General features: G+C 38.1%; 1 protein-coding gene and 1 long non-coding RNA gene across 15 annotated transcripts in view; one reads left to right on the top strand and one right to left on the bottom strand.

The window, feature by feature from the left end:
- SRPK2 (SRSF protein kinase 2) overlaps positions 1-27,866 on the bottom strand; it is a gene marked incomplete at its 5' end in the record, with an annotated part of 247,870 nt that overhangs the window by 113,720 nt on the left and 106,284 nt on the right. The gene's annotated exons all lie outside the window — the stretch shown is intronic.
- LOC309666305 overlaps positions 18,439-27,866 on the top strand; it is a 386,060-nt gene continuing 376,632 nt past the window's right edge. Inside the window, exons 1-2 of the long non-coding RNA XR_014267032.1 lie at positions 18,439-25,188; positions 25,249-27,082. This is a non-coding gene — a long non-coding RNA (uncharacterized lncRNA). The remainder of the gene's footprint in view (positions 25,189-25,248; positions 27,083-27,866) is intronic.

Here is a 27,866-nt window from a genome sequence, read left to right as displayed (position 1 = left end):
GAATGTGGCCTGGGCACATGTCACTAGGAGACTGACACACACCCATGGTTAAGAATCTCTGCTGTAAGGAGCCATTACCGTATCTCACAGATGTCTACCGGTAATACACTCAAGTGTGCTTATGACTGAAATACAAGCAAGGAAAGCAAATACAAATAGGCACAGGCAAAGAAAGGCAGATTACAAATAAGAACTTCTGATGCTCCAAAAGATTTCAGGAATAGGACATTCCACTCTAATAAATGTATGTCTCTTAAAAAGTTATTACACTTATCAGTCTGTTTTAATCACCTAGTTCATGCACGTAAAACCAAATTTTAGTTAATTCCATCAAAATATAAATAATTATACCATTAAGTATTCAGAGTTCAAACTCAAAAAACCATAGCTAAAGGACTTCTAATTTAAACATGACTGATTAACACCATACATTTTTCTTCTCTCCTTCCCATAGTAAAAAACAAACAAAAAAACAAGAAAATCCAAAATAACAAAGACAGTGGAATAGTAAAAATCAAAGAACAAGAAATTCAACAATGTTTTTGGAAAACAAAGTCAATGCAGGAGGTAACAAATAGGAAGAACGTAAGCACTACAACCGACAGTGACAGACACAGACCAGAAACCAGTCCACCCCAGAACCACAGAGCCTGGGCATGAAAACCAAGGACTGGGGAGATGTCAGGTTGTTGGCGGGATGCTACTGAATACACAGAGCGCAGCTGGACAGGGCCATGGCTCCCTCCCCACTCCCCCTACTCCCAGTGTCGGCAGATGACAATCTTTCCTGAAGCGAAGACTAGATATTTTGGAGAAAGTCTTTGCTTCAGGAAAGACTGTAATCTGGTTACAATCTTTTGGAGAAGGTATGGTAAGGTACTGTGATGAGAAACCATTTTGATAATTAATAGAATCTCAGATTCCTAACTCCACTCTGCCCCCCTGAACAGGAGTAAAGAGAATTCCTTATTGGAGAAACAGAATAGCCACACCCAGGCCAGGCCCATATACAGTTACAACAGAATTCATTTTTTAAAAATCCTTCTCTTAAAAACTAATGAACATTTAACATATCACACACTGGGTTCTCGCTACACCTTGATAAGGGTCAACCAGCTCCTATAACCCAGGTTCGTTTCAGGCTTTCCAGTGCTGGCGGTTGATGACTCTTTACTAGGTATGACGCTGAGTAGCTGACAGAGGACAAGAGCTAAGCTTCAGTGCCTATGTGCTTATTAGCACGGGTGCTTACTCAGGCAGACATTAAATAATATAAAATGAATAAAAAACCAAAATTGAAAAGGTATATGCCTGCTACTTTCTAAATCATTAAGCCTATAATCTAAAACTTTGATTTCACTATCTTACATTGATTCTGAACTTTAATGAAGTCACAAAAATTTTCTGTATTAAAGAACACATTTCCTAGTCCTTTCTTCCTCCCAAATATGCAGTAAATAATAAGGTGCCATTTGAAAGCATAAGAAATTCTGTTGACTAGAGATGCTATTTCTACATGTTAGGAATTTATGAATAAAGAATCTTACTAAGGACTTCGTTACAAACTGGTGGCAAGAACAAGCAAAAATTCCCAACTGGTGTACACCTGACCTAGAGGCATACAAGTTAGACAGTCTATTCATCACTACTTATTTGGGAGAATTTTAGGAACTCAAATAATATATGACTTAAATCCTGAAAAACTGAAATAAGGTTTCATTTAAATGGTTGTTTTAAAATGAGCAGACAGGGACTTCCCTGGTGGCACAGTGGCTAAGAATCTGCCTGCCAATGTAAGGGACACGGGTTTGAGCCCTGGTTCGGGAAGATCCCACATGCCGCGGAGCAACTAAGCCCGTGCGCCACAACTACTGAGCCTGTGCTCTAGAGCCCGCGAGCCACAACTACTGAGCCTGAGTGCCACAACTACTGAAGCCCGTGTGCCTACAGCCCATGCTCCGCAACAAGAGAAGCTACCGCAATGAGAAGCCCGAGAAGCCCGCGCAGCGCAACGAAGAGTAGCCCCCGCTCGCAGCAACTAGAGAAAACCCGCACACACCAACAAGGTCCCAACGCAGCCAAAAACAAACAAATAATAAAAATAAATTAATTAATTAAAAGATTTTTTTAAAAAACAGCAGACAAAAACTACATACAGCCCCACCCCCCCCAAAAAAAGGTGGAGCTTAAATGTGGCAATAAAATTAATGTTTTATATACTGAATGCTTTAAAGTCAATTTGTTTCTCCTCATTCTTGGATCCGTTATAGTACAGTCTGACTTGTGATACCAAGCTAAAATAAAAACTCTTTCAATAGTTCCCTATTTTCTTGGAACACAGTCTCAGAAGTAACTTAACAGGTCAAAGGTTCTGTACAAGTGACACCCTCATCATCAGAGAACATCTTTATTGGTAGTTTAACTGCTTAAGATGAGCTCCTGCACACATTCCACTATAGACATCCCAACAAAGAAAAAACTGTTTCCTTACAATGGCTCATTAACTTTTCTAATAAGTAACAATCCATGTTATAAAAACAAAAAATGCACTATAATCAATAAAGACTGAAACTTAAAATCTGAAGTAAAATTTGATCAAACAGTAACTGAAAACAATATTCCTAACAATTCAATAAGCATTTTAAGCAGAAAATAGTTTTTAACAGCAAAGTTACTGTTAAGTTTTAAAATTTCTATTTTCTTACCTACTTCATTATCTATTCTGAATACTGCTAACTCTTTAAACACTATTATTCCACAGTATTCCTTATGTGTTTTCCATCATAAATTACATTTTTGAGAAAGAGCATTCTGGTGTAAATACAGCAACTGAATGGATAATAACATGAATTTTAAAACACACTTCCAATAGACTTGCACTTACATGCAACTGTAACCTTACTGACCATTTACTACATCATTCTCTGTTTGCTTCATCATGAACAAGAGTGATATGGCCGCTGACCTCACAGAGTATTTTTGTTGGAACTACACTGAAATCAGAAAAGGGAAGTTTATAACTTTTTTGATGGAAAAAGCCATCTAAACTCTAGTTCCTGCTATGAGCCAGGCATTATCCAAATGCTTTCGTATTTATTCAAATAATCTTTAAAAAGACACAAAGGGCACAAAATAAAATTTCACTACTGATGCAATTACTCTTTGTGCAAAATGACCCAGGTATAAGAGGGGCCAGACCCACCTCGACCCAGGGCCTCTCAGTCCAGAAAAAAGAATGTTGAGACCACATGATTTCACAACCTTAACTCTATCTGCCCAGAATGGGCCCAACGGCAATAATTCCACAAACGATCTCTTCAGCTTAAAAAAAAAAAAAAAAAAAAAAAAAATCAACTGTAACAACTATTCTTTGCCTAATGTCAGCAAAAGTGAAAAAGCCTCTTCTGAAGAGATTCCTAAAGTGCTGACCAGCCACAGGCTTTCTTTCCACATTTTAATAATCCAGGCAGAATGCAGAATTGAAGGCCACTCCTTCCCCATCTGTCCCTGCCATCCTGCCATACCTCCCTACCTGAGCTGATCTCCTATCTGGATCCAACCCTGTCTCTTCTGCCTTATAAAAGCCATGCTTCCCTACTCCATCTCAGCAGTTACACTCTTCCTTCAACAGTCAGGCTGAGAGCCTATGCTCCGCAACAAGAGAAGCCACCGCAATGAGAAGCCCCACACCACAACGAAGAGTAGCCCCCGCTCGCCGCAACTCAAGAAAGCCCGTGCACAGCAATGAAGACCCATCGCAGCCAAAAATTAATTAATTAATTAATTAATTAAATCTATTTAAAAAAAGAGAAAATTACCTTCTTAACCAAAACAAAGAAACAAAAAAACAAAACCAAAAAAACCCCTCAAAAAACTCCTCAGTGAACATAAAAACAGTAATTATATAATTTAAGTTCTAGTTCTTTCAAAAATCAAGCTGAAAATGATTAGCATAATCATCTTCCTATGGATAACTTTGACTTACCATTTAGTTCTCTCTGTATGTGCACCTATAACCTAATCCAGCTCTTCTGTTTCCCCTTCCAGGGACCACCACCACCATTTATACACCTCAGTAGTGAACAGAGAGCCTGGGAGTTATCCTCAACTTCAGCCCCTGCCTCTAAATATGATCAGCCACCAATGAATTGGCCTCCTTGATGTCTACAGACCCTACCCCCCTTCCCACCACCCTGTTGTGCTCAGACCACAAATGCCCCTCAACTGAATTATTACCACATGTTACCCTTAGCCTCCACCCACCCAATTTATGTCCCACACTGTAGTGAAAGTAACCCTTCAGAAACACAAATCTGATCTCATTTCTTTCTTAAATCCTTTTGCCCTTGAGATAAAGCAAAATATTCTTAACATGATAAATACAACTCTGATGATCTGGGCCCTGCTTAAGGGTCCAGCCTCATCCAACCCCTTTGCTCTTTTTTTCTCTCCCTCTTGTTTATTATATTATATTCCATTATTTCAAACATACAAAACCGGTATACCCACTTGCAATATTAACAAACCTTGATATTTCATCATAACTGCTTCAGATCTTTTAAATGAAGGACTCAGTTATTATAGGCAGAGTTGAAGCCCCCGAATTCATTCCCCTCCTTCGACAGTTAACAGCTATACTGAAATTAAGACTCATCATTCCTGTGCATGAGTCTATGCATGCATGTTTATACATGGTTTATACTTTAACCATACAGCTTGTACCAATAAACATGTACAGTGTGTGCACGGTTTATACTTTAACCACACAGCCTGTACCAATAAACAATATGTTGTATCATATTGTATGTCATTTTACAATTTTTTTTTCCACTCAGTTTGTTTTCTGAGATTTACCCATGTTGACAGAGGTAACTTCAGTTCTCATGTAACTGTCATATAGTATTACATCATCTGAATATTCACCAGTATATTGAGCCCTTTTCTCAATGAACGTCCGGGATGTATCACCTTATATTATCACAAACACGCTGACATTTTCATACACATCTCCTTGTACACGCATACAAGGGTTTCTCAAAGGCAGATTCTGTCAAGCTACACATGAAACCAATATACTTGGTTACAGACCATATTTTATTAAAAACGAAAGTAGAAAATGTGTGTTTCATGTATAAGAGTACTGCTTCTTTAAACATATTTCAGTTATACACAGACAGGTCATTGTACGCACTGGGTCACAAAAGAATAAAATAGGGAACCCCCTTGCTTGAAAGTGTGTATCTAGAAGTAAAACTCTAATGAGCAGGCTATGCACACCTTCAACTCTGACGCAGTGATGATTCACAGAATTACCCACCTGGAGTTTTTCTTTAATGTGTGAGGTAGGGCTCTAGTACTGGCTTATTCCATACGGATAACCAACTGTCCCAGCGATTATTTATTTTAGATCAGATTGTCAAGTTACACATGTTCAGTGAATTTACAGACTATTTCAGAAGAAATGGCTTCTGCACAATATTAAATCATTCCATCCTATGCTCACCTTATGTTCAAGAGGGCTTTTACGTCCTCAGTAATATTTTGTCATTTTCTCCATAAGGGCCATGCATAGCTTTGTAAAGAGTTACTTCTAGGAATTCAGAATCTCTGTCCTTTATTCAAAAAAGTTACACATTGTAACTACCCAGTAAATACTGGGTTGGCCAAAAAGTTCGTTTGGGTTTTTCTGAACAAACATCATTTGGTTAATGTCGCCTCAAGTTTCAGTTTGCCACCGCCTTCCATTTTGGAACATTTAGAATTCCACATCAAACTGCAAACTGTCTGAAAATTTACCTTGCCATTATACCTGATTTTATTTCATGAATTTTGTATGTTGAGCTACTATTTAAAGTGAACTTAAACATCCTCTGTGGCCAAAAAAGTTTCAAATGTTTACTTGCCATATCAAAGTTAATTTTTTTCATGAGCAAAAGCCCTAATCTTAAGACACACATGAGCTTAAATATAAAAAGGGTGTTAAAATATCAAATCAACAGATCCCCTTTCCTAGAATGTTGCCACCATCCAAGAACTGTCAGTAAAATTTGGCTTGCTTTTTTGCCTATAAAGGCCGTGGACAATGGATTTTATTTAAGACTAGCAAGTGGCCTCTCCCCATTTGCACTGGAGAATCACTGCTGCTACTACCCCTGGAGCAGGCTACAGACAGCTGCCAACCAGCACTTCAGCTCATCTGCCCTGGTAACTTTCCATTTAAGACTCACAATTGAAGCCGTGAGTTGTTGCTATCTGTGTCACGTCCTGGATGAAGTGCGGCAGGGCTTCCAAATCATCCACCAACCCCTCTCACAGATTATGGCCACCTTACTCCCAAAGCCACTCAAAGTATGACCCCATAGCCTATACTTTCACTCAGAACATCTCAAATCTTCTAAATTTGGTGAAAAACTACCCAGCCATTTTTTACACTGTTAATTAGACACAAAAAAAGAAATTTAATTTTATGTATAAAGGTTAATAGGCTGCATCTAGAAAACAAGCACTCTTAAGACTGTGGAGGGGACTTCCCTGATGGTCCAGTGGCTAAGACTCCAAGCTCACAATGCAGGAGGCCTGGGTTCGATCCCTGGTCAGGGAACTAGATCCCACATGCCGCAACTTAGAGTTTGAATGCTACAACTAAAGATCCCACATGCGGCAACAAAGATCCTGCATGCCACAACTAAGACCCAGCACAGCCAAACAAATACATAAATAAATATTAAAAAAAGAGAGAGAGAGAGAGAGATGTACAGTCCTTTTTTCTTGTTTTTCCTCCTCTGGGTTCCAAGTTCATACTGTGGCTTCAGAGATTAAAAAGTTTTTCAGAAACACCTGTTTATGAATTTGGAAGAATGCAGAATCACTCTCAGATACCTCAATACCCCTACCAAAGATCCTATGGCTCCCTCCCAGTGCTTAAAAATGCTCATCTCTTTCAACGATGCAACTATTCCTATTCTTGCAACTTCAAAAGCCAAATTAAGTGTGCCTCAAAAATCCAGATTTCTTTTCACAACTCAGTACCCATCACATCACACATCACAGATGTTCTTCACCTTCCATTCAGACTCACTTTACTGCATCCTCAGGGGTCCTCAAGAAATTTACCTATTTGCCTACCACTAAATTCATAGACATTGACAAGAAAAAAACCAGGCTCACCTATTTCTCCACTTGCTATTCCAGGCAGGTAAGAGAAAGAATATGAACCTCTGTGGCCAAACCACCAGTATAAAAAAATAGCAAAAGTTATTTTGTTATAGGATAAAGTACAGTCTTGTTAAAGGATAGTCTCTTCCACAAATGGTCTTGAGAAAGCTGGATATCCACATGCAAAAGAATGAAATTGAACCCTTATATTACACCATACACAAATATCAACTCAAAATGGTTTAAAGATTTAAATGTAAGGCATAAAACCATAAAACTCCTAGAAGAAAACATAGGGGGAAAGTTTCATAATACTGGTCCTGGCAATGACACTAGAAGCTCAGGCAATGAAAGCAAAAATAGGCAAGTGGGATTACATCAAACTAAAAAGCTTCCATATAGGAAAGGAAACAATCAATTAAAAAGAGTATTAAATGTAATAATAACAAGGGAGATTTAAGTGAGTGCTGGCCACTGTCCTAAGCACTTTACCTATGTTCACTTACTCAATCCTCCTTACAACTCTATGATGGATATTATTATTATCCTCCATTTTACAGAACAGAAAACTGAGGCCTATTTGATTTATCCCTGGTAACTCGGGAAGCCAGAATTATATCAAGGAAAAGAATGAAAAAAAAAAAAAAAAAAAAGTCCAACAAGACCATTTAACAAGCCTTAAATTATAGCTAGTTCTCCGTACCCCACCCTCCTACTTTTGAATTCATTTTTATACCCTTACCTCATTTGCTGCCAAACAAACTAACACCATATGCCACAGACCACAGGAAATCCATTTACCAGTTAAAGGAAAATCTGTATCTAGAACAAATGTCATTTATTGAACCAGTAACTCTAAACAGAACTTTTTAAAGTACAGAATGTACTGTTAAGGAAGAACATTTTAGATTTTAATGTATTTATTTTGTCACATTTCTTCCGTCAATGAGGTAGATGTATTAAAGGCACTAAAAATATAGTAATTCAATGCCCTCTACCATGTTGTGTATTCAGTGGGAGAGATGATGTAAAAATTGAGTTACTATAGAATACTTTACTGTACTCAATTATACAGAAAATGTAATGTTCTATTAATACAAAGCAGTTCTGAGAGGCCAAAGAAATATTTTTTCCTTTCTCTTTCATTTAAAAACTATTATTAACAAAAAAGGAGAAAAAAGCACAGCAAACATCTCACAACCTACCCTGACCCTCAGAGAAATGAGGGAGGGGGAAATAGTGACAAGGGTAAATATCCATATCCACAAGCTATTTTTAATCCACTGTTCTTAAAATAGGAAGATTTTAATAACAAAAATATGAATGGCTGCCAAAACCAATATCCTAAGTTGATACGGGAGAAATAACAAAAAGAAATGGATAAAGTTCACTATAAGTGTAAAATTGACTAGATGTTACTAGAAAAGTAGTGTCTGGATTTAGATCTTTTGAATAACATTTTTAAATTTTCCATCTGAAGCTGCAAAAGCACATCAACTTTCTGAAAATATCTCTCTTCAAAAATGTTTCAAACAAAAATTTTTGACAATTCAATATCTGGATACTAAAGGGAATTATAAAAGATGCAATAAAAGTTCTTTAGATGTATAATGGCCACAAAGTAAAAATGTAGAAATGATAACAACATCATTTTTATTCTTTTCCTTTGGAGTCAAACTAATACATGCTGTCATACAGCACTTTCTTATATACAACATTGTAGTTTACAAAGAAACACTTTAGTTTCTGCTATATTAACTTTAACTACTGCTCACAGAAATAAGTCTCTTTGCTGCCATATCACTGTGGAAATGAAGCTGGAATGACGCTAGCCCACCAACAGTTGTTTAAAAAGCAGATACCCAAGAGAGCAAGAAAGCTGCCACAAGTTCAGCTCAACAAAGCAAGCATATATAAACACCTCAAAATTTTAAGAGACATTGTTGCTTTAAAGAGCCATTCTTTCTGTGCTAACATACAAAAATCCAGACATTTAAATATCTCATCATTATTATATCAAACATATAGCCTTAATCTCTGTGACAGAGATATTTCTCTCCCTCCCTCTCATTCAGGGATAAAATTCTAGAGAGTCAGGTTCCATGATCACAGAAAAGGAATATGTCCTGGTAAGATTACTGATGTTAAGTACCAAGGCCAAGAGCTGAGAAATATCAGGCAAGCACATACAGGGCAAAAACACTGAACATACTATCAAGTAAGAGTGGTAACAAAAAAGAAAAATCAAAGCAGAGTCAGTGGGCTTCCCTGGTGGCGCAGTGGTTGAGAGTCTGCCTGCCGATGCAGGGGACACGGGTTCGAGCCCTGGTCTGGGAAGATCCCACATGCCGCGGAGCAACTGGGCCCGTGACCCACAACTACTGAGCCTGCGCGTCTGGAGCCGTTCTCTGCAACGAAAGGCTGCAAGAGTGAGAGTCCCACGCACCGCGATGAAGAGTGGCCCCAGCTCGCCGCAACTGGAGAAAGCCCTCGCACAGAAACGAAGACCCAACACAGCCAAAAATAAATAAATAAATAAATAAATTTATTTATTTTTAAAAAAAAAGCAGAGTCAGTGTCCCAGGGATCTAGCCCAGGAGCCAAGACAAAAATTGCACAATAGCTTTTAATTTAAGAACAAAGTGGTTCCGATGAAAATGATTAGGACTTAGTGATCCAGGAAGGTTTCAAGGGGATGTAGGATTGAAGTGGTCCTGACTTTAAGGTAGAATACAGGCACGCTTGGGGAGGACATTTTGCAACAAGAGACTCAGTCCCTCTACCAGCCTTAATAAATTAGAGCAGGAACGAACACGGCCAACAGGCTGCATGCTGTGGGGCTCAGTCTCAGCAAGAGCATCTGAGGATGAGAGCGACCAAAACCACAAAATCCTTTAATAAAAGAGAAAGGTACTCCTTTAATAAATGAAAAAGATACTTAAGATGGCCCCTTAAGGATGTGTTAAGACTCCGGCAGAAATGGAGCTGAAGCACGTCAGGCAGAGGGAAAGCAGTAAGGAGAACACAGGCAAACATGGGGCTTTAGGCTTGCCAGCAGCATGGCATCCGTGCGACAGAACAAACTCAGCTGCAAAGATGGTGTAGAGAGATGCTGGAGACCACTGCTAGGTTCTGAAATTGATAGAACAGCAAGTAAGCAGTAAATGGGGAATAAGGAAGTGACAAAACCACCGGTGCTTCAGAAGGTTTAATCTGGTACACTTAATTAAGATGAATGGAAGAACACAGGATGCCAAAAAATTTACCTAGAGTGGATTTACTTTCCTATAAAAGGCATATATATATATATACACACACACACACACACACACACACACACACACACAAACACACACACACACCAATGGGGTGCCCTTGATTTACTTTTCAAATTTGTTCTACTTTTTTTAAAAAACAACCATACACATAGATAAAAGTGTACTGAAACTCACATGCTGCTGATGAATGTGAACTACTAAAATAACTGGGCAATATGTAACAAGAACCTTTAAAATGGTCCTATCTTAGGAACTCCCTAGAACTACAGTGGTTAGGACTCCGCGCTTCCAGTGCCGAAGGCTGGGGTTCAATCCCTGGTTGGGGAACTAAGATCCCGCAAGCCACATTGGGGGGAAAAAAAAAAAAAAATCCTATCCTGTGACCCTGCCTTAGGAATTTATTCATAGAAAACAATCCAAACATTTTTCAGTTAAAAAGAGTATATAACAATTACAAAGAATCACTGTTTATAGTAGCAAACAATATTATAGGACCTTATGAATCCAATATTCTTGAATTCATTAAAAAATAAGATTTATTTTTTAAATGAAGTTTACAGAGTCAGTAGTACATTAAAGCAAAAATGGCCATATTAAAAACTGTATTTAGTAAATTGTCATTAATCACAAACTTGCAATGAGTTTGCAAAAGAAAGTAAATAACACAAAAATATTCACAAATGAAGTGACCAGTCATAAAATTAAATTCAAGTATCTCTCCCTACTTAAAAAAAAAAAGACACAGATCTATTTAATGGAGGCACAGATTAGTCACTTTTTCTCTGAAACTAAGCATCTGGTAACAGAATGCAGATATCAATACAATTCAATGAAACTAAAAATCTTGAAAATATACAAGACTTCAAGGGGACAATAAAATAGTTATAAATAGTAGCAAAGTTCCTGACAAATGAGAACCTAGCCAACCAACTAACAACTGCAGATGACAAGATCAACAAAGATAATTCATTAAGAGGCTCTTCAAATGAGGACAACATGTACATATAAGAATTAGGGGAGATCACTGTTAAAAGAGATGAAGCTCTCAACTATTTGACAAAATAAGACCCTCTTAGTAATTCCTGTAAAATTCAAACAGGAAGTGAAAAATATATTGGAGGGAGGGGAATGGGGATATTACAACAGAAGTAATATTTGAGTCATTCTTTGTTCATTCTATGAACTGGCCTACAGATGCAACAATGATATTATATTTTGTTAAGTATAAGGTAAAATTAATTTAATTTTAATAGTTTATAGTTATTCTTATACCAAGATAAGGCCCAGATAAACCTTTTTCACCATTTATGTGAAATTTATGTCCCTAATTAAAATAGATTCACATTAAGAAGACTTTTCCTATTCCAGTTATAATCAGGTAAATGAGACTGTATTTTAGTAAATTCATTTATGTAAAAATAAAAAATAGACAAGAAAAGGACTGCAAACATATATACCAATAGTTGCCACTGGAAGGTGAGGTTGTGGGTGATTTTTTTTCTATGGGATAGAATTAAACAAATATTGTCTGAAACGATGCAACTAATATTAGTTAATAAATAAAATTTTGAAACATATGCTAATATTACATCTATGGATTACTATTGCTTTTTGATCTATCCAGAGAGAGTGAGGTCTAAATTAGAAAAAAATCCCTCTTTCTCATTTAAGAAATATATCCTGGGCCATGGGCATATTCCCATTTGCCGCTTCATTCAATCCTTACTATAATTCAACAAACTAATTATTACCTTCAATATCTGGAGACTAAAATTAAATAAATTTCTCCAGGTTATAAAACTGAACAGCGGATAAGCCATCCTTCAAACCAAGACTGTCTACAAAGCCCATGCTCATTACACTTAGTTATGCATTACTCTATGGAGACAGCCTTAAAATAACTTACACATTAATAGAAGAAATAAAGAAGCTACAGAAAGCACCAAGCAATGAAGCTAGGTGCACTGATGCTACAGCATGTGCCAGATGCTACAGGAAGCAGGAGAAGGGTACTCTTAACCTCGGGGTGGGAAAGAAAAAAGGCACAGCAGATATGGGCAGAGGAGGGTATGAGAGCTTCAAAGAACACAAGAACCCCAAAATGAGGAGAAAGATGTGATAGACCATTCCAGGCAGAGAGAACGATGTAGTTTTTGGAAACTACAATTACTATTATTTGGCAATTGCTCCCTGAAAATATTTTTTTAATTAATTAATTAATTTATTTATTTATTTTTGTCTGTGTTGAGTCTTCGTTTCTGTGCGAGGGCTTTCTCCAGTTGCGGCAAGCGGGGGCCACTCTTCATCGCAGTGCGCGGGCCTCTCACTGTCGCAGCCTCTCGTTGCGGAGCACAGGCTCCAGACGCGCAGGCTCAGTAGTTGTGGCTCACGGGCGTAGTTGCTCCGCGGCATGTGGGATCTTCCCGGACCACGGCTCGAACCCGTGTCCCCTGCACTGGCAGGCAGATTCTCAACCACTGTGCCACCAGGGAAGCCCCTCCCTAAAAATTTTAAGTGAACTTTTAGCTAGAGAGATGGAACAGTCAAATATTCACTTACAATATCTAATATTTAATTTAAATATATTTAATTTAACTATTTAATAGTTTTTAATTCACATGAATATTACTCAGAAAGATTGTTTTTCTCACTCTCATGAAGCAAGTTTATTCAAATGCTTCACATGCATCTCTGTCATGACTGTATTCCATTAATAAAGCCACTTCATAGGGCTTCCCTGGTGGTGCAGTGGTTAAGAACCCGCCTGCCAATGCAGGAGACACAGGTTCGAGCCCTGATCCGGGAAGATCCCACATGCCGCAGAGCAACTAAGCCCGTGCGCCACAACTACTGAGCCTGTGCTCTAGAGCCTGTGAGCCACAACTACTGAAGCCCGTGTGCCTAGAGCCCGTGCTTCGCAACAAGAGAAGCCACCGCAATGAGAAGCCCGCGCACCACAATGAAGAGCAGTCCCCGCTCGCCGCAACTAGAGAAAAGCCCGCGCACAGCAACAAAGACCCAATGCAGCCGTACATACATACATAAATAAATAAATTTGGGGAAAAAAAAAGCGCCACTTCATAAAGTCAGTTTTCCAAAAGATAGCATCTTCATTTTTAAAATTCTTGAGATAAATTGTTGTTGTTTTTTTTACTTAAGTATATAAGATATGGCCACTGAACTGTTATCCCCAGTCAGATATAACTATTTCATTCAGGTCAGTTAATTTTCCCATTTTATACACACACCATCTCTACATTACAGTCAATTATTGTTTTACTTTTTTATGTGATCTTTAAAAGGCCTTAGAAAGACAGTCAATATTGGCAACTGGGAGAAATAATTACAAAATTGGTGTTAAATGCCTTCGTCTTTTTTTTTTTTTTTTTTTACTACTTCCACTACTGAATTCTAAAAATATCTGAAACGAAGCACTGATTGAAATAATTTTGATTCATAATGTCGTTACAAAGAATTCTATTCAACATAGTCATTGAGATAGTTCCCCCTCATATAAGAGATGCTATGCAGTGCTCTTTTCTGGGAGATAACTTCTTGAGCAGAGTACTCACCTGATACTCTAGCAGTCACAGTACTTCTATATTAACTTCTACATGCACATTAGAGGAAGGGGAAAAATGAAATTTAAAATGTTTGACCTAGATCAGTGGTTCTCAAAGTGTGGCACATATTAGAAGCTCCTGAAGAGCTTGTTAAAGCACAGATTTCTGGGGTCTGTCTTGGAGTTTCTGATTCCATAGGAATGGAGTACAGTCTAAGAGGCTGCATTTCTTAAAAGTTCCCGGGTAGTGCCAATGCTGCTGTTCTGGACACCACGCTTTGACCCAGATTTTGCCAGACCTTGTTCATCATGTTAAGGGTTTGGATTTTATCCTTAGGCTATGGTTGTCACTGAGGAATTTCAAGCAGGGAAATGACAGCGTAAGATTTGTGGTTTTAAAAACATCACTCTTACACCAATATGGAGAATGGAGCTTTCACATATAACATACTTCATTGATTCTAATGCACATTACTTTTTACATTTATAATTTCCGCAAGCAGGATGCATTTTTGCAATCAATGGTGTATCATAGTTTAATAGGCAGTGAATTTTCTTTCTTAGTAGCACATAAAATCATGGTGTATTATAATTTGTAAGTTCCTGATTCTCTGAAAAACAATGTTGTTTCTTCTCATACGGTGGTGCTATAAAAGAGAAAGCAGGTTTTATCCCCATTTTACAGATGAGGAAACAGATTTTAGGACAGCGTAAGAGACCCATTCCAGAACACACAGCTAGTGAACAACAGGTGCAAGATTAGAAAATCCAAAATTTTTGACATATTAAACCAAGCATCTTTCCCCTAATATGATACTGCTTATAATAATGACCTGTAGTTTGCCTGCCAGAGAGAGGGAAAGGAGGTGAGGGCAAACCAGTGCACCATAACATATCACCAGGAGCCAAGAAAGATTTTATGGGCACCAGGTGTGAAATACCAAATCAAAGCAACTAAGATGAATTGCTTCAAGACTTTTATTAAGAAACTATAAATAAATGAAAACAGCCAAATGAACCACCTCCAAAAATATACAGATAGAATCAAACAGCAGTTTGGGAACACAGTTTCTTTCACACAGTGGTACAAGATGCAGAATATGACATAATGTCTCTGCAGAGACAGACACTGGTTTGAGGATTCACTTTAAATTATAGCAGGTGATACCATGAAGTCAGGTTTCTGACAAAACGGGTCCTGCACCTGAAGAGCCGCCAGAACACTGTGTATCATCGGCTTTCTAAGAGACGCCAGAAAGCTATTTCAGCAGCAAATAAAAATGACTCCTCAAAAAACCACAGACTGTATGCTTTTGATCAAATTTGGTTTGAAAAGGTGTGACTTTCTGAAATACTGTTCTGGAGGCTGCCAAATGATTTTTCAATTCTAAGACTTAAAGGAGAAAATTAGAATAGAAAATCTAACAAATACTATTTGTCATAACATCCTATGTATTCCCACTCCCTACTGCAGGTCTACTAATAAAAAGATTCACTGAATTCTGCAATCTCAGCACACTTGAATACCATGACTCTGATAAGTGATGAACTGTCACACAGATGGTGCTTACCACTTTGGTGCTCTATTAAAACTGTAAACCAAACTTTAAGAACCCAAAGAAAGGACTTCCCTGGTGGTGCAGTGGTTAAGAATCTGCCTGCCAATGCAGGGGACACGAGTTTGAGCCCTGGTCTGGGAAGATCCCACATGCCACAGAGCAACTAAGCCCGTGCGTCACAACTACTAAGCCTGTGCTCTTGAACCCACGAGCCACAACTACTGAGCCTGCATGCCACAACTACTGAAGCCCGTGCTCCGCAACAAGAGAAGCCACCGCAATGAGAAGCCTGTGCACTGCAATGAAGAATAGCCCCTGCTCACCGCAACTAGAGAGAGCCCGCGCTCAGCAACGAAGACCCAACGCAGCCAAAAATAAAAATAAATAAATAAATTTATTACCAAAAAAAAAAAAAGAACCCAAGGAAACAGGTCCAGAGCAATTAACAGAAGATATTTCTATTTTTCGTGCTTGGTTTTAGGTTCATTATAAACATTTAAGTCTTGGACTGATTTACAGAAAATCATTTAAATGTTTGTAAACAGCCAATAACAGGGGTGGTACATTCTGAAAATAAAAGCTCTAAAAAAGCTACAGTATTATTAGGCTTCACACAACTCATGAGCAAAATAACCCAGAGTTAAAGGCAAGGCATATATCTAAGTCAACCCCTCTGTCAAAATAACTAGTATTCCATACTCCGCCAACCAGACAAAGAAATGACAAGAGGTTCTAAGTAAGGGCTGAATCATGCAGAGTAAACAACAGCAAAGCAACATTACTTTAGACTCCAACTAGTGGCAATTAACAATCATTTTCAAGTCAAAGCAGATTCCCTTTAAAGGCACTGCGTGCCTCATTCAAATTCCTAATAAATGAATATCAAGATAACTAGATCATCATTATTATTTTTATCATCATCATCATCATCATCATCATCCCTTGGGTGTAAACTGATGGTAAAAAAATGCTCAAATGGAAGTCACCAAAAAGCATTGCCTCCCCCTCCTGGAGTGGGAGATGTGGTCTGTTCCTGCTCTCTGGAGGCCCAGGCTCAGCTTGGAACACTCTCACTCTTTCAGAGTCACTCAAGGGCACAGGCAGCAAAATCAAAGTGGGACGGGTCCAGCTACAGTGGTGGTGTGTCCAGTAGCCATGAGATCCCAAGACTGAGCCAGTGGCATGAGGGTATCTGCTGCCTCTCTTAGCTGTCCCTTAGCTTTTCTGTTGTTCCATCACCTTCTTCAATCATTCCAGTATCTTCTATTTGTATTTAAAATAGCCAGTCAGTTTGTACTGCTTGGCATGCAGAAGCTTGATTGATAGGCTTTACCATTACACAGTCTCCCTTTTATTGTTGTTAAAATTAAATGATTTTTGAAAACATGTTTAGTTGTTTTGCTTTGGCTCTAATAACAGAGTCATTTCATTTAGTAGAAAGTTAGAAATGAGAGATCAAGACAGTGAAGAAAGTAACATTATTTATAATTCCACCACCTAGACAGAAACATCCACAACCATTCTGGAGCACACCTTTCCAAGCTTTCAGTGGAAGTGGACATCTTGACCCCAGAGAAGAAAGCGTAGACACTGTGACCACACTGGAGATCTATGAAGTCATTAAGCCAGGGCATGGCGACCACATAATCATCACCCAATACACTCTGAGAGTGAAAGGGCTTCTTTTCCTCCTTCCCCTATTAATAAGTCAGCCAAGAAAACATATATAAATTGGGGTAATCCCTGGCAAATCCAACTGTACAATTCCCCTACATATCACAATAGCTGAGCCTACTGTTTAGGAACCCCTACTTAAGAAATAGTCCCATTTGTCCAAAGAGGATATGAATTACAAATTCTTCTTACTTATTTAGCACAACTTATTTTTATCACTTGACAAAAAGAGAAACCTTTAAAAAAGGAGGAGGGGGAAGGCGGAGGAGAGGAAGAATAAGTCCTAGCAAATTGAAAAAAAAATTTTTTCATATGCACTGGAGAACCAAAATATTCAAGTAACTCCGTTTATTTTGATATTTGCTTTACCGCAATGGTCTGGAACCAAACCCACAACATCTCCAAAGTATGCCTGTACAGGTAAAATTATTCCATGGTGTCTGAAGTCAGAATAAGGGTTTTGTTTGGTGCCTAGGGGCCAGGATTGGCTAGGAAAAGGCACTAAGGAACTTTCCTGGGTAAATATGTACCCATATGTACATATTTAAATGTGCATATGTGAATATTCATTGAGCTGTATACTGAAATTAATACATTTTACTCAGTTTATTGCATGCTTGTTATATTTCACAGAATGTTTTAAAAAGAAAACATCACAAGAACATCATGTTCATTAAACTACATTGTATGTGTAAAAAAAAAAAAAGAAAATTTTAACAAAAAACTTCTTAAACAAAAACCTACAATATAATTAGCATCAGAAAGTACAAAATATAATTAACACACCTTCCTTAAGTCAGAAAAAATGTTGATACAATTTATCTTTGCACAGGAAGTCACTCAATAAAAAATACATACAGAACAAAAGACTTTCTCCCTGAATTATCAGGGCACCACTGAAGCAGTACATCCAGTTTTTCACACCCAAAATAAACTAACACATCTTTTTGGTTTTCCCCCCTGTAAGTGGGTCAGAGCCCTTAAGAAGGCTAGAGGGGGAAAATAGCCTGAACATCAAAAAATACTGTTTCAAACATACTCCTAGAAGCTGATAAAATGTAATGGGATGAGAGCAGGAAATAAAACATAATTAACAAAATCTAGTTAGACAGAACCAGATATAGGAATAGTACTACTCTATAATATAAAGCAAGAGAAAAATATGAAAGTATGAAAACTTTGAATACAGATTTAAATACAGCAATAAATGGTTGATAAGAATAAGGAAGCCAGAGCCCCTGAGCTTTTAATCCCTCCCACCCACCCCTTTTAAGCCAGGATCTCGCTTTGTAGCAGCTTCAGTTTTCTTCACTTTTGGCTCCCTGCCCTAGTCAGCAATTGCTCCTTACCTACAGGCTACTTCCTTACCTCTTTTCTCGAAGCATTCTCTTTTGAAGATGAACCCTGCTCACATTCCCTATCACCACTGATCATATTTTACCTACAGTAAGTTCAACCTCTAGATCAAATACATTGGGCACAAACTAAAAGGTCAAAAGTAAATTTTCTATAAACTTATTTTTATCCTTTTATGGAGCAATAGTGAAATAATCATTTTATCTGGAAGCAGTATGGAATGAACTACTTTAAAACATTTCTTCAAACTGAGTCCTAAGAATATAGAAGAGGTACAAAAAACACGCAAGGCAGCATACATTATGCCTGGTTTACAGAGTTCCCTCCATATAAATCCTGGCCAGAAATTACAGTCAGGGACAAATGGAGGGAGAAGGAAAAAAAAAAATTTTAACTTTAAAAGCCTAAACATAGATTGTAGTTTCAGAAAGTACAGGGTGAACTAATAGCTGACCTTTGAACCTCACTATTCTCCAAAAATGGAAAGATTTCTGGGCGATGAGAAAGAATATTGCTTTGAAACGGCAATGTCTAAAATACATTTTCTCCATATGTTTTATTTTAAATATGCTCTTGATTTATTGTAGGACTTTACCTACTACAAATGAAAATATTTACTTGATATTTACCAAAATGTTTATTTATCAAGTATTTCTATCTGATATATTTATTTACTGAATATTTACCTAAGTGTTTAAGGTACTTAATAAAAGTAACCTTTGGCAGCACTACTCCAGTTCACAGTCTGTAATCTTTATTTTTATTATCATTTTGTTTCAGTTTTTAAAAACGTTCAATAATCATTTTGTCAAATTGGAGGGAAGAGTTGAAAGGCAAGAAGATGCAAGAACTCTAAGTGAAAACAGAGAAATGATGTCAGAATACAAAATAAATTAACTTTTTAAAAAAAGATTGTGTGGTAAGAATGGGATGTATATTTCTTTTTGTAATTTTGCTTCTAAAGAATTTTAATCCTGATACCAAAATTAGATGGTGGCAAACTGAGGTATATAACAGGGCTGATGGGCTAAATTTAGACGTTCCTTCTCTGCAGCATCTACCAGCTCCTAGACCATTTACTGAATTGTTATCTTGTCCTAAACACTTCATACACATTATCTTCATGTACATTATCTCAGTTAAATTTCATGAGTACCCAACTGCTATGCATTCTTATATTTGCTTTACACAGATACAGAAACTGGGGCCCAAAGAAGGTTAACTACTTGCCCAAGGTAAACAAAGTCAGTCAATGATCCGAGCTCAATCAAAACTCTGGCCTAATTCCAAAACATCACTATGCCACATGCTCTCTCCTAAAACAATACCACCCACCGCCTCTTAAGCCTCTATTTTATATACATATTATCTCCTTAAATCCTTACAACTCCATGTGAGGTGGGCATTATCATCTTTATTTTAAAAATTAGGAAAATTAAGACAAAGAAGTTAGGTAGCTAGCTAGGATTTAGTTTCTGGTTCATAGCTCCAAAGGCCATATACTCTTTCCAATGTAACATGCTGCTTTCAGTTCTAAAATTCTATAAACGCATCATCACAAGATGATCCCTTCCTTTACAGGAAAGAGTGATTCTGTGCAGGATGAAGATCAAGTCAGACAGGATCTTTTGTTACCACGGCAAGTCTCCTCTTCCTCCCTTCACAGGCCCCCTCAACTCTCTCAGCAAAATGACCAAAAAACTTCTTAAGGGTTATCATCATTTACTCCCCTACCACCCCTGTCAAAGATACTTGGAGATGCTTAAAGATAGCAGAAGGAAATCTGCCCTTAGAAAAAGTCCTCAGGGCCACTCTCAACTCTGCATGATAATCTTACTCCAAGCCCAAGGACCAAATTAAGTTTGGTATATTTTTAAAACAAAAAAATTAAATATTTCACACTGTCACTTCTATCCTGTGCCATTATCAACCTGGTTAATGACAGACATTTCTACGTATGCTACTTCATCTGTAAACTGAACAACATGATCTCAAGTGACCCTTCCATTTTAGGGCTCTAAGTTATCTGATATACATCCCCTCTTCCTTTGCCTGCTTGTGAAGAAGAGATTGGAAATTTGGGGAGGGGGAGGATGTAGATAAAACCCCACAGCAGTAAGTAAAGCAAAGTAACCATTATTAGGTTCTAATGTATACACAAAGATCTACTCATAGGCACACAAAGTCCAATCTGAAACAAGCAACAAAAAACAATCCAGAGCTTGTGCTTTGCCAACCCAAAACGAATCATCTATTTTTAGCTTAAATCCACTCAAGAGATGGCCTAGGCTGGTCTGCAGCAGCCAACTGAACAGTTGAACAGTCAACTGGGCTCACCAATGAATCTTTAAGACAAGTCAGATCTCCAGTCCTTAAGAGTAACCTTTGGCTTGACTGCAGCTATAAAGCAGATATAAGAACAGAAAGCTAGAAAGATTTTCAGTTTGCCAAGAAAGTAGCATTTCAAATATACAAATCTATTTCAGTATGTTATTTACTCTGCTAGAAGGTGTGGCAAAGATTCAAAAAGCCTGGACATTTTTACATTCCAATCTTAATCCTCCAAGTCTAGATGAGTCACTTTACAGTTGGGGGATGTGAGAAGGAGCAAAGGTGGCAAGATTAAAATTAAAACCCTAAAATCACTTGCAAAACACCTTTAAATAATAAATGGTGAATTTAGGGCTGTGAACAAAGGTGAGAAGTTTAATAAACTCTGAATTTGAGAAAAGGTATAAAACTTTATATTTCAGTTATACAGATTATTTTATCTGTAAATTAGAGCATATTAATAAATATATGCAGTTCAGCAGATCACCTAAATTTAAATGTGAGAACTGGCATAAATAAAATTTTCTCAATCCAATCTAGGGAGCTTTGCCTAGTATTCTGGATGCTGCCTTCAGTCAGAGGCAAAGGAAAGAACAGCAGACAAACAGGTAGCATAAGCTGAAGTCCCAATTCTGACATTAACTGAGTATGCTGCCAAGGCTCATGGCTCACAGGCAATTCAACAACAGGTAGGTGTTTCCAGAAGTAAAGGGTATACCCGAGAGAAGGCGCTGGAGACCCCACTGACAGCATGGCAGTCCTTTAAGGTCTCTGAGCACAGGGAGGTGGGGTAAAACAGCTACAGAAAGAAACATTTAGCAAGGCTTTTCAGAAGAGAGTAAAACAAGAAGATACTGCCCAGAATTTTCTAATAAAAAAGACAAAAATAACTTTTTCTTAGTGAAAACTTTCTTACTAATTGGGAAAGAAATTTTAAAAACTTTATTCAAACAAACATTTATGTTGACTCTATGGGCCAAAAGATGCTATCGGTAACAGGAACATAAAGATAGGTAAAACTCCTTGTCTCTCGCATCTAGTACAGAAGTGTAAATGGCATCCTAGGAGACAGAAATGGGAAGAAGCACCCTCAGGGGGTGAGAGGAGCAGCTCAAAGCAGTGGCACCTTAGCAGTCGTGAGGTCAAGACAGAAGGAAGAGTCTGTGAGGAAGACAGAAGGGTGAAAGCACCAACGATGGCAGATCAGTAAGGACTCCAGATGGGGAGCACCAGACTGTGAAAGACCTACTTAAGCTACACTGAAGAGCCTCTTAAGGAACGTGATCCTGGAGGTGGGGCAAAGGGCAAAGGGGAGAGGCCAGCAGCGGTCAGAAAGAGACAGAGCAGCATCTGAGGCCCGAGCCGAGGAATGGCTGAGTAAAAGCAGTGTGACAAAGTCACAGGGGAGCAGACGAATTTGGCAAGGACTTCTGCAAAGGGATCGACAGGACCTAGTGACCAACTAGACGTAAACTGTAAGGAAAATGAGATACATTAACGCTGAGGCTTCTGAGTCTATAGACAGTTATAAATATTCACTTTTTTTAATTAAAATGAGCAGAGTGACAAAATTTTAGAGCCAGAAGGGCCATTCCCAGTCACAGTGGGCCCCAAAGTTGTAGAGCCTGGCAGTTAAGAAATAACATGAGGGCTTCCCTGGTGGCGCAGTGGTTGAGAATCTGTCTGCTAGTGCAGGGGACACGGGTTCGAGCCCTGGTCTGGGAGGATCCCACATGCCGTGGAGCAACTGGGCCCGTGAGCCACAACTACTGAGCCTGCGCATCTGGAGCCTGTGCTCTACAACAGGAGAGGCCGCGATAGTGAGAGGCCCACGCACTGCGATGAAGAGTGGCCCCCGCTTGCCACAACTAGAGAAAGCCCTCACAGAAACGAAGACCCAACACAGCCAAAAATAAATTAAAAAAAAAAAAAGAAATAACATGAGCAAGAAGTCTGGCAGAGAGGTGACAATGGCTCCATCCAGCAGCTGCTACAAAGAAAAGCTTGAAAATTACACATACATCTCAGCAAAACTGCTCACTATCTGCTGGGGTAAGATTAGGGGACTTCCTTTTATCCTTGTATAGACCACACCAAAGTTTCCTGTTGCCTTCTGCTTTCTTTCAAAGATATTTATGATGCACTTTTAAACCCACAGAGGCGGGTTATGCACAGGGTAATTTTTGTCATTGACCCAAGAGCACATAAGGGCAGCCATAAACCAAAAGGATTATTTATTCTCTTTCCCTCCCCCTACAAATACATTTTACAAGACAGAAAAGTGAAGCACAGACTGGCCATATAACCTATCTACCAGCACAGTGAGGAAGGATTAACAAGATAATAAGTTTGGTTTAGGGCGCGTTAAATTTTGACGTTTCAGCAGACATTTAGGTAATGGTGTAAAGTAGGCAGCTGGATATGTATGTCTGTAGCTCAGAATGGAGAGCTGGAGGTATAAATTTGGCAGTCAGCTCACAGATGGTACTCAACACCATGGCAACGTGAGAAACGAAACATGAAAGGTGAGACCATCTTCAGAGAGAATGCATGAGAAGAGCAACAGACCTCACACTGAGACCCTGAGGAAGGGCCAATGTATGCAATAAAGAAGAAATCAAAAGAGAAACTGAGAAGGATCACTTTTACTTCATCTTCTATTCCAATTTCTACACTAACAAAGAAACCTTCTGTATTCACCATATCTATCTATTTTAGTGCCAGATATTTTGAATACTGAAGACAATCAACTATAAATTTTACCAATTTTGAAAGGTGGCCAGTTAGTGACAACAATCTTTCATTTGCCTAGAACTGTCAGGAGAAAAGGGATTGCCTAAGAGTGAAATCTGCTGATGAGTGGCATTTCCAGAAAAGGGAAGCTTTCCCTTTATGTGAATGGTTCGCAGCATCAGGTAGCTGAGTGTGAAGCACTGAGATACACAACGGTTAATCAGGATGAGCAATAGGGTAGAAGACAGCAAAAGTGTGAATTCTGTCCATGTGTGCTAGTTATACCTGCTCTGTTTCATGGCAAAGGTTGGCACTCCTAATCTCTTTCCTTTTTGGTACTTACATGTTGAAGTTACTGGAGAAAGAAATGAAGAGTATGAACTCTTATTAAATGCATGCAACCTGACTCAGGACACCTACTACATAAAAATACTCAAAATCTCTGTTTTCAGACAATGTGCCCTGAGCACAGGGGTTGGAGCTGCAAAACATGGCTCTGAGGGTACTTTTACCACTAACTGAGGTGTGACATTGTTAAATCGTAAACATACTGGTTTTGTTACCTACAAAGTGGGAATAGAACCATCTACAGTATGCTTCTACAAGCATTTCTTAAAGAATTAATAATGAATAGGAAAATGTGCTGTAAAACAAAAGGCATTTAACATTATTTCTTCCATGCTCTGGCTAGAGCAGATATAAAAAAACAGTACTAGTATAATTTAAAATAATCATTCTTGGCTTTCTTAAAGAAGAGAAAGGGAACTGGGCAAACCAATTGCATTATGCAATGTTCCAAGACTCCAAATTTAAATACTGAAAGTTACTGGTTTACAAGAATCCTATCTGGAATCTTAGATGCATCACTTCAGTATTTCAGGCATCACTTTTTCTTATGCAGAAAACAAGGGTGGAGGATACAATGGATCTCCAATTTCCCTTCTTACTATGATAATTTTCATCATTACATTCATCTATCTATGCCTGGTCAAAAGAACGAGTTAAATGCTTTTGATTGGTTAATGAAAATGAATCGTTATAACTGAGCCGCATCATTCATAAATGCACTTTTACCTTCACCATCTCAACTATATTAAAGTTAGAGGGAAAACAATAATGTTGATAATGTGGCGATTGCTCCAAACATTCCTTTCAATAAGCCTATGACTTGGAACGACATGAGACATGACGGTAAATCTTCGATTCCTTCACATGAGCTCTTGTTGCCCATGTGCTTCTCAAAGCATGATTCTATCATTGAGCTGAATGTTATTCTACTGTTTAAATTTAAATACATTATTTTGCACCACATGCCCTCAAATGCAAACAGTGCAAAAGAAAAACTTACGTGTTGTATCACTGGAGAAAAGGCTGCTGTTAGCTGTGTTGGGCTTGCTGGGGGACATGATGTCGGTCATTACATAATTTCACATTTGCAGACATACAGCTTTTAACTTACATACATGCAAGGAGTGATGCCACTGAACCCTTAATGGGAATTTAAAAGTTCAGAGTTACATAAAGTACCAAGTCACATCAGGTAACTAGAGAGCGCCGCAAGTCACATCAGGTAACTAGAGAGCGCCTCAAGTCACATCAGGTAACTAGAGAGCGCCTCAACTTTAGAAAAAGTTAACGTCTGTGGATCCACTTTTAAAATATTAAATTTGAAGAAATTTCTTGGAAAATGCTTGATTTGCATTTATCTAAAAGTATTTCTACAAACAGATACTTCATAACATCTAGTCCTAAGAAACAGAAGGCCTTTAATGTTTTCCATAAAAATCTGTGACTCCATTAAACAATCAGATGGGTGATTAGCGCTAAGTTTAACTGCTATGAAAATCAGTTCCATCTTTGTCATCAGCCATTAAATATTTTATAATAACACTGAGAGAAGCGGGGGATAATAACTATTTTTCCTCAGGGGACCACAAAATAGGGCCTAAGCTGCTGCTGGGAACATGGCTGACTTCAGGGCAGCAACAGCAGCAGAAACTTCTAAGGGGATGTGACCATGGAGGAACAAAGCGAGGGTGAATGGGACACTGCACAACTCATCACACACAAGTTCTTGATTTGTTCACTGTGAAACAGATACTTTTGCATCTACAGTGAAAGAGAAGCATACAAAGATACCACAACAGCAATAAATCCATCAATACTCTCCCTTCACCTACAAAAGCTCAGAAAAAAATGACAGTCCTAAACTGAAAAGAAAATCACATATAACAAACCAAGGTGTTTATGTATTGTATCACAGGCAGCCAGCCAAGCAAGCATTCCTCTAGAGAAGTCTTTCATTTATTCAAACAGACTGTCAAATTAAAACTAATAAAATATGCAAAAAGCAAGCAAGCACTGAATCTCTTTTTCTTAAAAAGACTGACCTGAGCAACAAAATAAAAATCTTTCTTCCACAATTCTATGTTTAACCCCATCAGACTTCCTCTTCCACAAATGAATATAACTTTGTAGTCAACATAACTGTAAACTTTCTTCAGCCCAGCATTAAACAGAGGCTCCTCCTGCAAGCTAAGGATTATCCTGACCCCCAAAACAGGATGTCCCTTTTCATTCGGAGTCCAAAGAATACTATCATAAATCACTACTAAACTGTTAAGGGGGGGTGGGGGGAGGCTAGTGAGGGGAAAAGGTTAGTGAGGGGGACAAGAACTGATTTTCAAATCAAATTTTGTTTTTTGTTTTTGGCCGTGCCGTGGGTCATGCAGGACCACCAGGGAAGTCCTTGGGTTTTTTTTTTAAGCTCTGGCTAAAACAATATCAAGAAAAACAAACTGAGGATAATCTGTGTATGTGTATACGCGTTGAATACCTTAAACAACGAATTCATCAGATAACACAGACTTGGAAATTTGTCTGCCTCATTTTATCTTTCTCTTTAAAACCAAACATTTAGGAAACTAAGTTATTGCTTTTTCTATTAATAGACACTGTTAAGTTAGTAGAACATTAAAAAGAAGACTTAAAATTTAGTTAAATGGTGTGATGGCAAATAATTAAGTGATATTTTTCTCCCTTAAAAGAGGAAGGGGGACTAAGCAAAAAACTAAAAATATGTTTATCAAAAGACAAATAGTGAATGCAATTTCCTTTATATGACCAATTTGAGTTAAAATAAAGTAAATAAACTATTTTACCCATACACTATAATACTGTCAGCATAAAAAGAGCAAAATAGTAAGAAAATGGAATAGGATAGGGTGAAGATCAGGAAAGAAAAACAATAAGGAGGGCTTCCCTGGTGGCGCAGCAGTTAAGAATCCACCTACTAATTCAGGTTAGTAATTAACCTGACACAGGTTCGATCCCTGGTCCCGGAATATCCCACATGCCGCGAAGCAACTAATCCCATGCGCCACAACTACGGAGCCTGCGCTCTAGAGCCCGCGAGCCACAACTACTGAGCCCATGTGCCACAACTACTGAAGCCCATGCGCCTAGAGCCGGTGCTCCGCAACTAGAGAAGCCACCACAGTGAGAAGACCGCGCACCGCAACCAAGAGTCACCCGCACTCCCCGCAACTAGAGAAAGCCCGTGTGCAGCAATGAAGACCCAACGCAGCCAAAACTAAAACAAATAAATAAATAAATTTATAAAAAATATATATATATGTATTATTTTCTAAATGAAAAAAGAAAGGTTAAAACAACAAAGGTCATGGGCATTCTCATCTGAAAATATTATTCAATGCTTTAAATTTTAAATTAAAGTCAAATAAAATTTAAAATTTATTCTTTGGTCATGAGAGCCACTTATCTGATGATCTGTAAGGCATGCCTATATTATAGAACCTTCCATCACTACAGAAAGTCTATCGTACAGCACTGGCCTAGAATGTTTTAAATAATTTACAGAAGTGATGCTTTATATATCCACCGGGAAAAGACTTCTGTCACAAATTGTTGACAGAACATTTTGAGACGAACATTTCATATTTTTAATATTTCATATTCATGATTATCAGGAATCTTGCAATCATGATTAACCATATATAACATAGAAAAAATACTTAAGGTTCAGCAGGCCAACAATCTGTCTTTAGAGTATCTCTACCCATCCAAACAAATAAGGAACCACCCTCTTTTTAAAGCCTTGAAGAAAAACATATTTCATAGCCTCTCTTGGTAATCCTCCCAGAATCAAGGAATTCATCTGCCCTCTCTCACTCAAATGGTAAATACTGCTATAATTTT

The sequence above is a fragment of the Balaenoptera physalus genome, assembly GCF_965194825.1.
Source record: "Balaenoptera physalus genome assembly, chromosome: 8".
NCBI lineage: Eukaryota > Metazoa > Chordata > Mammalia > Artiodactyla > Balaenopteridae > Balaenoptera > Balaenoptera physalus.
Note: the sequence above shows the minus strand (reverse complement) of the source record. Positions and strands in the feature narration are given on the sequence as shown.